This window comes from Monodelphis domestica, chromosome 4 (genome assembly GCF_027887165.1).
Source record: "Monodelphis domestica isolate mMonDom1 chromosome 4, mMonDom1.pri, whole genome shotgun sequence".
NCBI lineage: Eukaryota > Metazoa > Chordata > Mammalia > Didelphimorphia > Didelphidae > Monodelphis > Monodelphis domestica.
In genome coordinates, this window is record NC_077230.1 from 410,347,327 (window position 1) to 410,357,678 (window position 10,352).

At 46.2% G+C, this 10,352-nt stretch overlaps 1 protein-coding gene across 1 annotated transcript in view; it reads left to right on the forward strand.

Annotated features, from left to right (window-relative positions):
* Window positions 1-10,352, forward strand: part of LOC130453919 (multiple epidermal growth factor-like domains protein 6) — a 221,608-nt gene that overhangs the window by 174,169 nt on the left and 37,087 nt on the right. The window lies entirely within an intron of this gene.

The window sequence follows — 10,352 nt, forward strand, 5'->3', positions numbered from 1 at the left end:
ATCAACTCAAATGCGGCCTTCTGTGCCATGCCTGGCCCTGCTTCCCCTCACACCTAGTGCCTTCCACATCTTCTGGATGTACCTGCCACCTCCCCCATTAGAATGTGAGCTCCTAAAGGGCAAGGGCTAGTTTTTGCCTTTCTTCCTCATATTTATACAGTGCTTGTTACATTGTAAGTAAGCCTTTAATCCATGTTTGCTGACCAAGTATATATGTATCCTTGCCAAATGCCAAATATATAAAAAGGATTTTTATATGTGATCTTAGAAGTGACAGAGAGCCACTGGGTTTTATATTGTGTGTGTCTAAGACCGAAATGGAGAGAGACAGAGACAGAAAAAGAGACCGAGGGAGAGAGACAGAGGGAGAAAGGTGGGAGGGAGAGAGAGGGGACAGAGAGAGATAGGGACAGAGACAGAAAGAGAGACAGAGGGAGAGAGATGGAGGGAGGGAGAGAGAGGGGAGACAGACAGAGAGAGACAGAAAAGGAGACAGAGGGAGAGAGACAGAGAGAAAGATGGAGGGAGGGAGAGAGGGGAGAGAGACAGAAAAGGAGACAGAGGGAGAGAGACAGAGGGAGAAAGGTGGGAGGGAGAGAGAGGGGACAGAGAGAGATAGGGACAGAGACAGAAAGAGAGACAGAGGGAGAGAGATGGAGGGAGGGAGAGAGAGGGGAGAGAGACAGAGAGAGACAGAAAAGGAGACAGAGGGAGAGAGACAGAGAGAAAGATGGAGGGAGGGAGAGAGGGGAGAGAGACAGAAAAGGAGACAGAGGGTGAGAGACAGAGGGAGAAAGGTGGGAGGGAGAGAGAGGGGACAGAGAGAGATAGGGACAGAGACAGAAAGAGAGACAGAGGGAGAGAGATGGAGGGAGGGAGAGAGAGGGGAGAGAGACAGAGAGAGACAGAAAAGGAGACAGAGGGAGAGAGACAGAGAGAAAGATGGAGGGAGGGAGAGAGGGGAGAGAGAGACAGAAAAGGAGACAGAGGGAGAGAGAGAGAGATGGAGGGAGGGAGAGAGGGGAGAGAGACAGAGAGAGACAGAAAAGGAGACAGAGGGTGAGAGAGAGAGATGGAGGGAGGGAGAGAGGGGAGAGAGACAGAAAAGGAGACAGAGGGTGAGAGACAGAGGGAGAAAGGTGGGAGGGAGAGAGAGGGGACAGAGAGAGATAGGGACAGAGACAGAAAGAGAGACAGAGGGAGAGAGATGGAGGGAGGGAGAGAGAGGGGAGACAGACAGAGAGAGACAGAAAAGGAGACAGAGGGAGAGAGACAGAGAGAAAGATGGAGGGAGGGAGAGAGGGGAGAGAGACAGAAAAGGAGACAGAGGGTGAGAGACAGAGGGAGAAAGGTGGGAGGGAGAGAGAGGGGACAGAGAGAGATAGGGACAGAGACAGAAAGAGAGACAGAGGGAGAGAGATGGAGGGAGGGAGAGAGAGGGGAGAGAGACAGAGAGAGACAGAAAAGGAGACAGAGGGAGAGAGACAGAGAGAAAGATGGAGGGAGGGAGAGAGGGGAGAGAGAGACAGAAAAGGAGACAGAGGGAGAGAGAGAGAGATGGAGGGAGGGAGAGAGGGGAGAGAGATAGAAAAGGAGACAGAGGGTGAGAGACAGAGGGAGAGAGACAGAGGGAGAAAGGTGGAGGGTGGAAGAGAGGTGAGAGAGAGAGACAGACCCACAGAAAAAGAGACAGAGGGAGAGAGATGGAGGGAGGGAGAGAGGGGAGAGAGACACACAGAGAGAGACAGACAGAAAAAGAGACAGAGGGAGAGGATGGAGGAAGGGAGAGAGAGGGGACAGAGAGAGACAGAGAGAAAGATAGAGAGACAGAGACAGAAAAAGACAGAGGGAGGGAGATGGAGGGAGGAAGAGGGGGGAGAAAGAGAGGGCTCAGAGAGAGGAAGGAGAGAGAGAGAAACATGGTCAGACATCACTTTTGTAGCTGAGAGGAAGGTAGATTAGAGTGGAGAGAGATAGGAGAGGCAGGGAGACCAATTAGAAAGCTACCACAATAATTCAGAAGAGACAGTATAGGCCTGAACAAGGACAAGAGCCGAGCAAAAGGAGAGAAGGGGGATCATCTGAGAGATGCCATGACAGTAGAGATGACAAGATGTAACCACAGTCTGGATATGTAGGGTGACTGCAAAGAGGGATGTGAGGAAGACATTGGGAGCCAGGAGACTTGGGAGGGTGGAGCCAGGAGACTTGGGAGGGTGTTGATTGTTCTTGGCTGTAAGAGGGAAGTTGGAAAGGGATTGGGGGAGAAGGATAACAAGGGGCACTAACAGAGCTCGTCCTACTGTGTGGTGCCTGGCCTGACCACATCCAGGGCATGGCATTCAGCTGTAGGTGGTCTAGTGCTTTGGAAGGATGCTGATACTCTAGAGTGCATCTCATCTGGAGGAGGGCAGCCAGGAGAGTAAGGAGGCTGGAGACCATGCCGTCCAACAGCAGGGTAAAGGACCTGGGGATGATTATCCTGGAGAAGAAAAGGCCAGGGGAGATGGGGCTGGACCGCTAGCTTCAGGTATTTCCAAGGCTGCCTGTTCTGCTTGATCCCAGCAGGCTGAATTAGGAATAATGGGACTGGGGAGTTGAAGAGAGGCAGATTTTGGCTTGAGCCATGGGAGCTGTCCCAAAGGAGAACAGCCACTTAGGAGGTATCAGTTCCTTGGACGCAGGGGACCTTTAGTCAGACTCGGGTGAGCACTACAGCTTTGGTCCTTTCCAGACCTGAGATCCTGGGATTCTGATTTCTCTCATCCTGGATAGAATGGAAACTCCTCGAGGTCAGGGACGATTTCCTTTTCCTTTTGTTTTTGTATTTCTGGCACCTACCACAATATATTACTGTACACATAGAAGGCACTTTATGTGGGTGCAGTGTGATTACAGTGGGGAGCCAGAAAAACCTGGGACCCAGTCCTGTCTCTGGCATTTACTGCATCTGGGATACTGGAAAAGCTGTTCAGAGCCTTGATGCTAGACCACCCTCAAAGGCTCTAAATTATAGATTTCCACCCTTATGGAAAGCGGGGGTTTCTTCTTTTTTCAAACTCTTATGTTCTGTCATAGTATCAATTCTAAAACAGAAGAGTGGCAAAGGCTGGGTAATTGGGGTTAAGTGACTTGCCCAGGGTCACATAGCTAGGTAGTATCTGAGATCAGATTTGACCCAACTCCTCCTGACATCCTATCTATTATGTTTCCTAGCTGCCCCAAGGAAGTATCCAGAAATTCTCTCTACTAATGAAAGTACAAATACAGAATAAAAGAGAAGCTAAAACCAGACCCAATGTTCAAGCAAGGCAATGAAAGTACAAAGGAAAAACATTAACTCTGGTGTCAGTGGACCTGGGTTCAAATCTGGGCTGAAATGAGGGAGAGAAATGTCAGAAGGCAGGATGATTCAGATAATGTCTTCAAAGGAGTTTTCAAACCTCACAGCATTTTGTAAATGGCAACTATCTCCCTATCATCAGGAGAAGTCATTGTCATACTGGAGAGAGAGCAGGAGGAACAAGGGTTCAAGCGTAGCCCCCATAACCCACTGGCTGTGTGATCCTCAGCAAATCACTCAGTCTGTCAGTGCCCCAAGGAGTACATGTTGCAGAGAAATAAATCTCCCCGCCTGAGAGTTCCTTCTACTAATGAAATCACAGGTCTAGTACCTTCAAGTTCCACAGCTTACACAGGCCTGTACAGAGGTAGCTAGGTGGCGCCATAGTGCATAGTGTTGGCCTCAGAGTTAGAAATAAGGTCTGGATGCTAGCCGTGGGGCTCTGGACAAGTCACTTCATCTTTGTCTGCCTCAGTTCCCTCAGCTGTATAATGGAAATTGAAATGGAAGGAACCTGTGCATATTGACTTAGAAAAGCACAAATCAACATTATTTGTGTTGTACTGTATTTTTATTTATTTTGTTAAACATTTTTATCTCTTTACACAGCTGGTTGCAAGTTTGATATCTTTTGACTTAATAAATGATTCTTCTTTATCTCCCTCCCTCCCTCCCTCCCTCCCTCCCTCCCTCCCTCCCTTCCTTCCTTCCTTCCTTCCTTCCTTCCTTCCTTCCTTCCTTCCTTCCTTCCTTCCTTCCTTCCTTCCTTCCTCCCTCCCTCCCTCCCTCCCTCCCTCCCTCTTCTTCTTCTTTCTTTCTTTCTTTCTTTCTTTCTTTCTTTCTTTCTTCTTTCTTTCTTTCTTTCTTTCTTTCTTTCTTTCTTTCTTTCTTTCTTTCTTTCTTTCTTTCTTCTTTCTTCTTTCTTTCTTCTCTTTCTCTCTTTCTCTCTTTCTCTCTCTTTCTCTCTTTCTCTCTTTCTCTCTTTCTCTCTCTTTCTCTCTTTCTCTCTTTCTCTCTTCTCTCTCTCTTCCTTCCTTCCTTCCTTCCTTCCTTCCTTCTTCCTTCCTTCCTTCCTTCCTTCCTTCCTTCCTTCCTTCCTTCCTTCCTTCCTTCCTTCCTTCCTTCCTTCCTTTTCTTTCTTTCTTTCTTTCTTTCTTTCTTTCTTTCTTTCTTTCTTTCTTTCTTTCTTTCTTTCTTTCTTTCTTTCTTTCTTTCTTTCTTTCTTTCTTTCTTTCTTTCTCTTAGCCAGTCTTGTAAAGCCCTTTTCAGAATCTTGCTTTTAAATGAGAAAAATAGAACACATAGAATCATAAAGAAAATCATTATATTGAAATACAATTATCAAAGTATTTTTACAAACAAATCCCAGGTTACGAACCCCTGGTGTTCCTGATCCCCTTAATTCTAGTAACTTCTCTCTGTTGGTTATGCTCAAACTATCCTGTTTGTAACTTATTTGTACATAGATATTTTCATGGTGTCTCTCCCATTAACCTGCAAACTCCCTGAGGGTAAGAGCTAGGCACTGGGGGTTAAGAGACTTGCCCAGGGTCATATAACTAGGAAACAGAAGATTCTTTAGAGGATATCTTTTCCAATTTCATTTTAACAGATGAATAAATTAGAGGCACATAGATATTATGTGATTTGCCTTTGGTTAATGTAAGATAATTACAATGATAACAATAACTATCATTTATGTAGGTTTTTTTTAGGTCTGCAAAATCCTTTTCAGATAATATATGATCCTCAGAGACCCTGGGAGATAGGTACTATTATTATCCCCATTTTATAGATGAGAAATCTGAGGCAGAAAGAATTTAAGTGAATTGTTCAGCATCAAACCTCTAGCAAATGTCTGAGGTAGGAGTCCAACTTGGAACTTCCCGACTCCAAGTCTAGCACTCTGGCCACTTCCTCTGCTTGCCTTGTATGTTGATCAGGGATGATTAAGTCTTGTATTCACCTCTAAGAGGAAGGAAGTAGATGAAGAAGTCCTTCATGTACGTGTAATCCCCCCAAAAGTCTAGTCTTGGCTTGAAGACTTTCAGTACAAAACCTCTCCAGGCTCTCATTGCCAGCACTTTTTTTTCTGGTGTCATGCCCAAATATATCTCTTCAACTCCCACTTACTGTTCCTGGATTAGCCTTCCTGGACTCAATTGAGCAAGGTTCATTTTTTTCTTTTTGAAAAAATCCTTACTTTCCTTCTTAGAATCAATATTATACAAATATATGTGTATGTACATACATAAATGTAATTAATTTTTATTGGCAAGCACTGACATCAGCACTAGAAATGGCAGTAGATAGTAGCAGTGCTGTGACCCAGGACAATTTGGAGGGACTTATGAGAAAGATGCTATCCACATCCAGAGAAAGAACTGTGGGAGCGGAAACACAGAAGAAAAACAACTGCTTGGTCACATGGTTGGGTGGGGATATGACTGGGGATGGAGACTCTAAATGGTCACCCTGGTGCAAATATGAACAATATGGAAATAGTTTTTGAACAATGTTACATGTATAACCCAGTGGAATTGCTTGTTAGCTCCAGGGGAGGGAAGTAGGAAAAGAGGAGGGAAAGAACATGAATCTTGCAACCACAGAAAAATATTCTAAATTAATTAATTAAAAAAAAGAAATATCAGTAAAAAATTTCACTTGTTTTCTCTCATACAAAGATTTATTCTTATTGACTGTAGTCATTATCAATCAATCAATCAATCAATATTATATATTGATTCTGAGGCAGAAGAGTGGTAAGGGCTGGGCAATGGACGTTAAGTGACTTGCTCAGGGTCACACAACTAGGAAGTATCTGAGACCAGATTTGAACCCAGGACTTTCTGTCCTAAATGACAGCCTTTCCATACTAGAAGAGAGCCATCCTAGTTTGACAGTAGTCTTCTTTTTCTTTTCTGGGCTAAATGATTCTTTTAAGCAATAATGATCCCAGATAGGGGGCAGCTGGTTGGCTCAGTGGATTGAGAGCCAGGCCTAGAGACAGGTCTTGGGTTCAAATCTGGTCTCAGATACTTCCTAGCTGTGTGACCCTGAGCAAGTCACTTAACCCCCATTGCCTAGCCCTTACCACTCTTCTGCCTCAGAATCAATATATAATATTGATTGATTGATTGATTGGTTGATAATGGCTATAGTCAATAAGATGAAATCTTTGTATAAGAGAAAACAAGTGAAGCTTTATCTTTCTGCCCTGGAACCAGTACACAGTATTGATTCTATGATGGAAGGTCAGGGTTTAATGAGCCACCTTGAGGGTTGAGCACCCAAGGACCAGGGTGGGTGCCCTTGCAATGTCCCAGTTATCTGGGCAGCTCCTCTCGATGAGGTTTCTTTATCCACGGTTCTGTGTGTGGGGAGTTTAGGATGAAAACCAGGCTGAGCCCACGCCCTAGACTAGCACAAGAAAGGTCTGAAAAAGCTGATTCCACCAACTTTTCTGCAAGTGCTGGCTCCCGGTGGCCTATGATGGATGAGAGGACTGGGCTGGGAGGGATGAGGAGTGGAATGCAGACTGGCTGAACCTGGGCTGGCAAGACTCCTGACATCAGGGGATGTGAGATAACCACCCAGAAATTTGGGTGTGCACCTTGGAAGCTGAGACTTGTTTCGAGAGAATTTCCTTTATGAGCTGCCGGGATCTGGAGCTCCAGGTCAGCAGGGACCCAGCGGGGAGAGCGAGGAGCCTCCTGACTCAGTTTAAGACAACATAGACTCCATCATTAACTCTTTGAGCTGGAAGGGCCCTTCGAGATCATTGGGGCTCAGATGTCATAAATGTATTTTTAAAACATTGATGGATGCTATTCTATTGCCAGAACTTCCCAATGATTCCCTCTAGTCCCAGTGGAACTCTGGGAGCCCAGCGATGAAAAGAGGTGCAGGTATGATGGCTCTCCTTTTATGAGTTGATGGACAAGCACCTATGAAGCACTTCCTATGAGAGAGTTGAGTGACTTGCCCCAGAATCCCTCAGTGAAGAAGTGGCAGCTTTGGGATGGAAGCCCCATCTTCCTCGACTCCGAGACTAGTGCTGGACCCTCCAGCCTCCATTGTTTTGGTCTCCTGAGGCTGAGGTTGGGAGCTCAGGTCCAGAATAGACCAGCTGGTTTCTCATAGGGAGATGGTCTACACAGACATAGCCAATGCCCCTGAATGCATGACTTTGGTCATGGATGACTCAAGGTAGCTTAGCCCCTATGGGGTTTTCTGGCAGAGATACAAAGTGATCTGGCCATTTCCTTCTCTAGCTCATTGGACAGATGAGGAAACTGAGGCAAACAAGCTCTTATCAGGCTACTAGGTAGAGTATTGGACTTGGGGTCAGAAAAGGCCTGAATTTGAATCCTACCTTTTCCCCTTACCAATTTCATGGGCTTTTGTACAAGTCCTGAAGGGGATATATATATATATATTTTTTTAATCCTTACTTTCTGTCTTAGAATTGATACTAAATATTGATATTAAGATACTAAGAGACTAAGAATTGTTACTAAGACAGAAGGGTGGTAAGGGCTAGTTGATGGGGATTAAGTGACTTGCCCAGGGTCATACAGCTAGGAAGTATCTGAGGTCACATTTAAACCCAGGATCTCCCATCTCCAGCCCTGGCTCTCTATCTACTGGACGCAGGGGGAGGGGAGTGATTCTTTACAAGAAATGTGTTAGTTAGATGGCTTCTGAGCTCACTTCGAATTCTGAGCCTCTCAGACTGGGAAATATGGGAAATCCAAATTCTCCCAGCTTTGGTCTCCTCATGTACAGAATAAGAATATTCTTGGGTACACAGTTGGCCTCAGATTTGGAATCAGAGCACTTTGGAAACCTTTCCCAGCCCCTCATACTTTGAGTGCCTTCCCCCTGTTAATTATTTCCTTTTTTCCTGGATGATGCTTGCTTGGTATCAATTTGTTTACTTGTTTCCCCATTAGATTGTAAGCTCCTTGAGGACAGGGGTTGTCTTTTGTCTCTTTTTGTATCCATAGTATAGTGCCTGATACATGTTATAGTTGTTTGGTTGTTTCAGTTGCATCCAACTCTTTTAAATGAGTAAAATAGAACATATAGAATTATAAAGAAAACCATTATGTTGAAATACAATTATCAAAGTATTTTTTAAAACTCTAATTTGGTGTTTTCTTGGTGGAGATACTAGAGTGGTTTGCCATTTCCTTCTCCAGGTCATTTTACAGATGAGGAGATTGAGGCCACCAGGGTTAAATGACTTGCCCAGGATCACACAACTGGTTTGCCATTTCCCTCTCCAGTTCATTTTACAGATGAGGAGACTGAGGTCAACAGGGTTAAGTGACTTGCCCAGGGTCACACAACTGGTTTGCCATTTCCTTCTCCAGTTCATTTTACAGATGAGCAGCCTGAGGCCAACAGGGTTAAGTGACTTGCCCAGGGCCACACAACTGGGTTGCTATTCCCTACTACAGTTCATTTTACAGATAAGGAAACTGAGGGCCAATAGGGTTAAATGCCTTGCCCAGGGTCACCTGACTAGAAAGTGTCTGGGGCCATATTGAAACTCAGGAAGATGAATCTTCTGATTCCAGGCTCAGAACTCTCTCCACTGGACCACTTAGCTGCCTAACACTTAGTAGGTGCTTTTTAAATATTGGTTGATTGGTTTCAATCCAAGCATTTGAATTTTATACCCATGTGGCCTTAGGCAAATCTCTTCCTCTCTATAGATCTCAGTCTTCTCGATGGTAAAGCATTGGTTTTGGACTAGATGGTTTGGAGTGACTTCCTGTAGCTCATAAAGACAATGTCCATTCATAATTTTACAGTACTTCTAGTTCAAAAACAGTAATATTCTACCCATTTCAAAAATGAGGAAACTGAGGCTTAGGCAGGCAGGCAAAGTGAGTTACCCAAATCTCTGTCTTTTCCCCTTTCTCTCTCCTTCTTTGTACAGTGGAAAAAAATGCTGGATTGGACATTTGAGGACTTTTTATGAATTGGGCAAATCACTAGCCCTCTCCAGCAGTGAGGTGGGTGGGTAACCCTAAGGTCCCTGCCAGCTTTAAATGTCTGCTCCAACCCCTGCCCTCCATGGTGTGGGATCCTCCTCTCCTCTGCAGCCAGGATGCTTCAGAGCTAGGATGCTGCCCTCACGGTCCAGGGCTTTCTCTAGCCCTCCGTGCTGCCTGCCTTCCAGAGTCAGCTCCCCTGGGTCACACTTCATCTTCTCCAAACATTCCCACCATTTCCAGAGACTGGTGGGCCCCTCCTTGCTCAGCCTGTCTGCTAAGCGGCTTAATCAGAGCCTGCAGGACTCAAGAAGGCTGCCTTTGGCCCCTTCCGAGTCTTGGGGAAGAGCACCGGTGCTGGGGCTGGGCTTGTCCCCACGGACCAGCCTCCCTCTCTCCACGACCTTCACCATGAGCGCAGAGTCAGGATGGGGACCCGGATCCAGAGCCCGCCAGGGATGGGCTGCCCTTCTGTGCCCAGGCACTCTGCAGTCTGGGCTCATCTGGGAAGGGTGGGAGGAGGCAGAAGACTGGGCTGGGCTGTCATGGCTTGGAGGGGGTGAAACCTGGAAACGTGCTCCCTCGTCCATCACCAGGGAGATTATCAGTCTCGTCGGGAACATGTTCAACCCATAAAAATGAGTTAAAAGGGGCGGGCGGGGAGCGAAGCTCTCGTGTCAGGAGAGGGAATGAGCTCCAGAGATCTGTCATCGGAGGAGCTTTTGGCCATGAAGAGTGGCTGTGGGATGAGGCAGGCACCCCATTGGGGGGCAAGGGGGAGAGGGAGGAAGAGAGTCTCCACTACCAGGGACCTGTTTGCCAGGAGAACCAGCACGGCTGGTCAGAAGGGCTCAGGGACCCCCTGATGCCCACCTTTCAAGCTGAAGGGCCCATCCTAGCAGAGGTCAGGGCTGAGATCTGGCTATCTCCCTAGCATATCTGGCTCTCCTCTCTTCCTGGCACACTTCCAATCTTACCTACGATGATAATAATCTTAACAACAA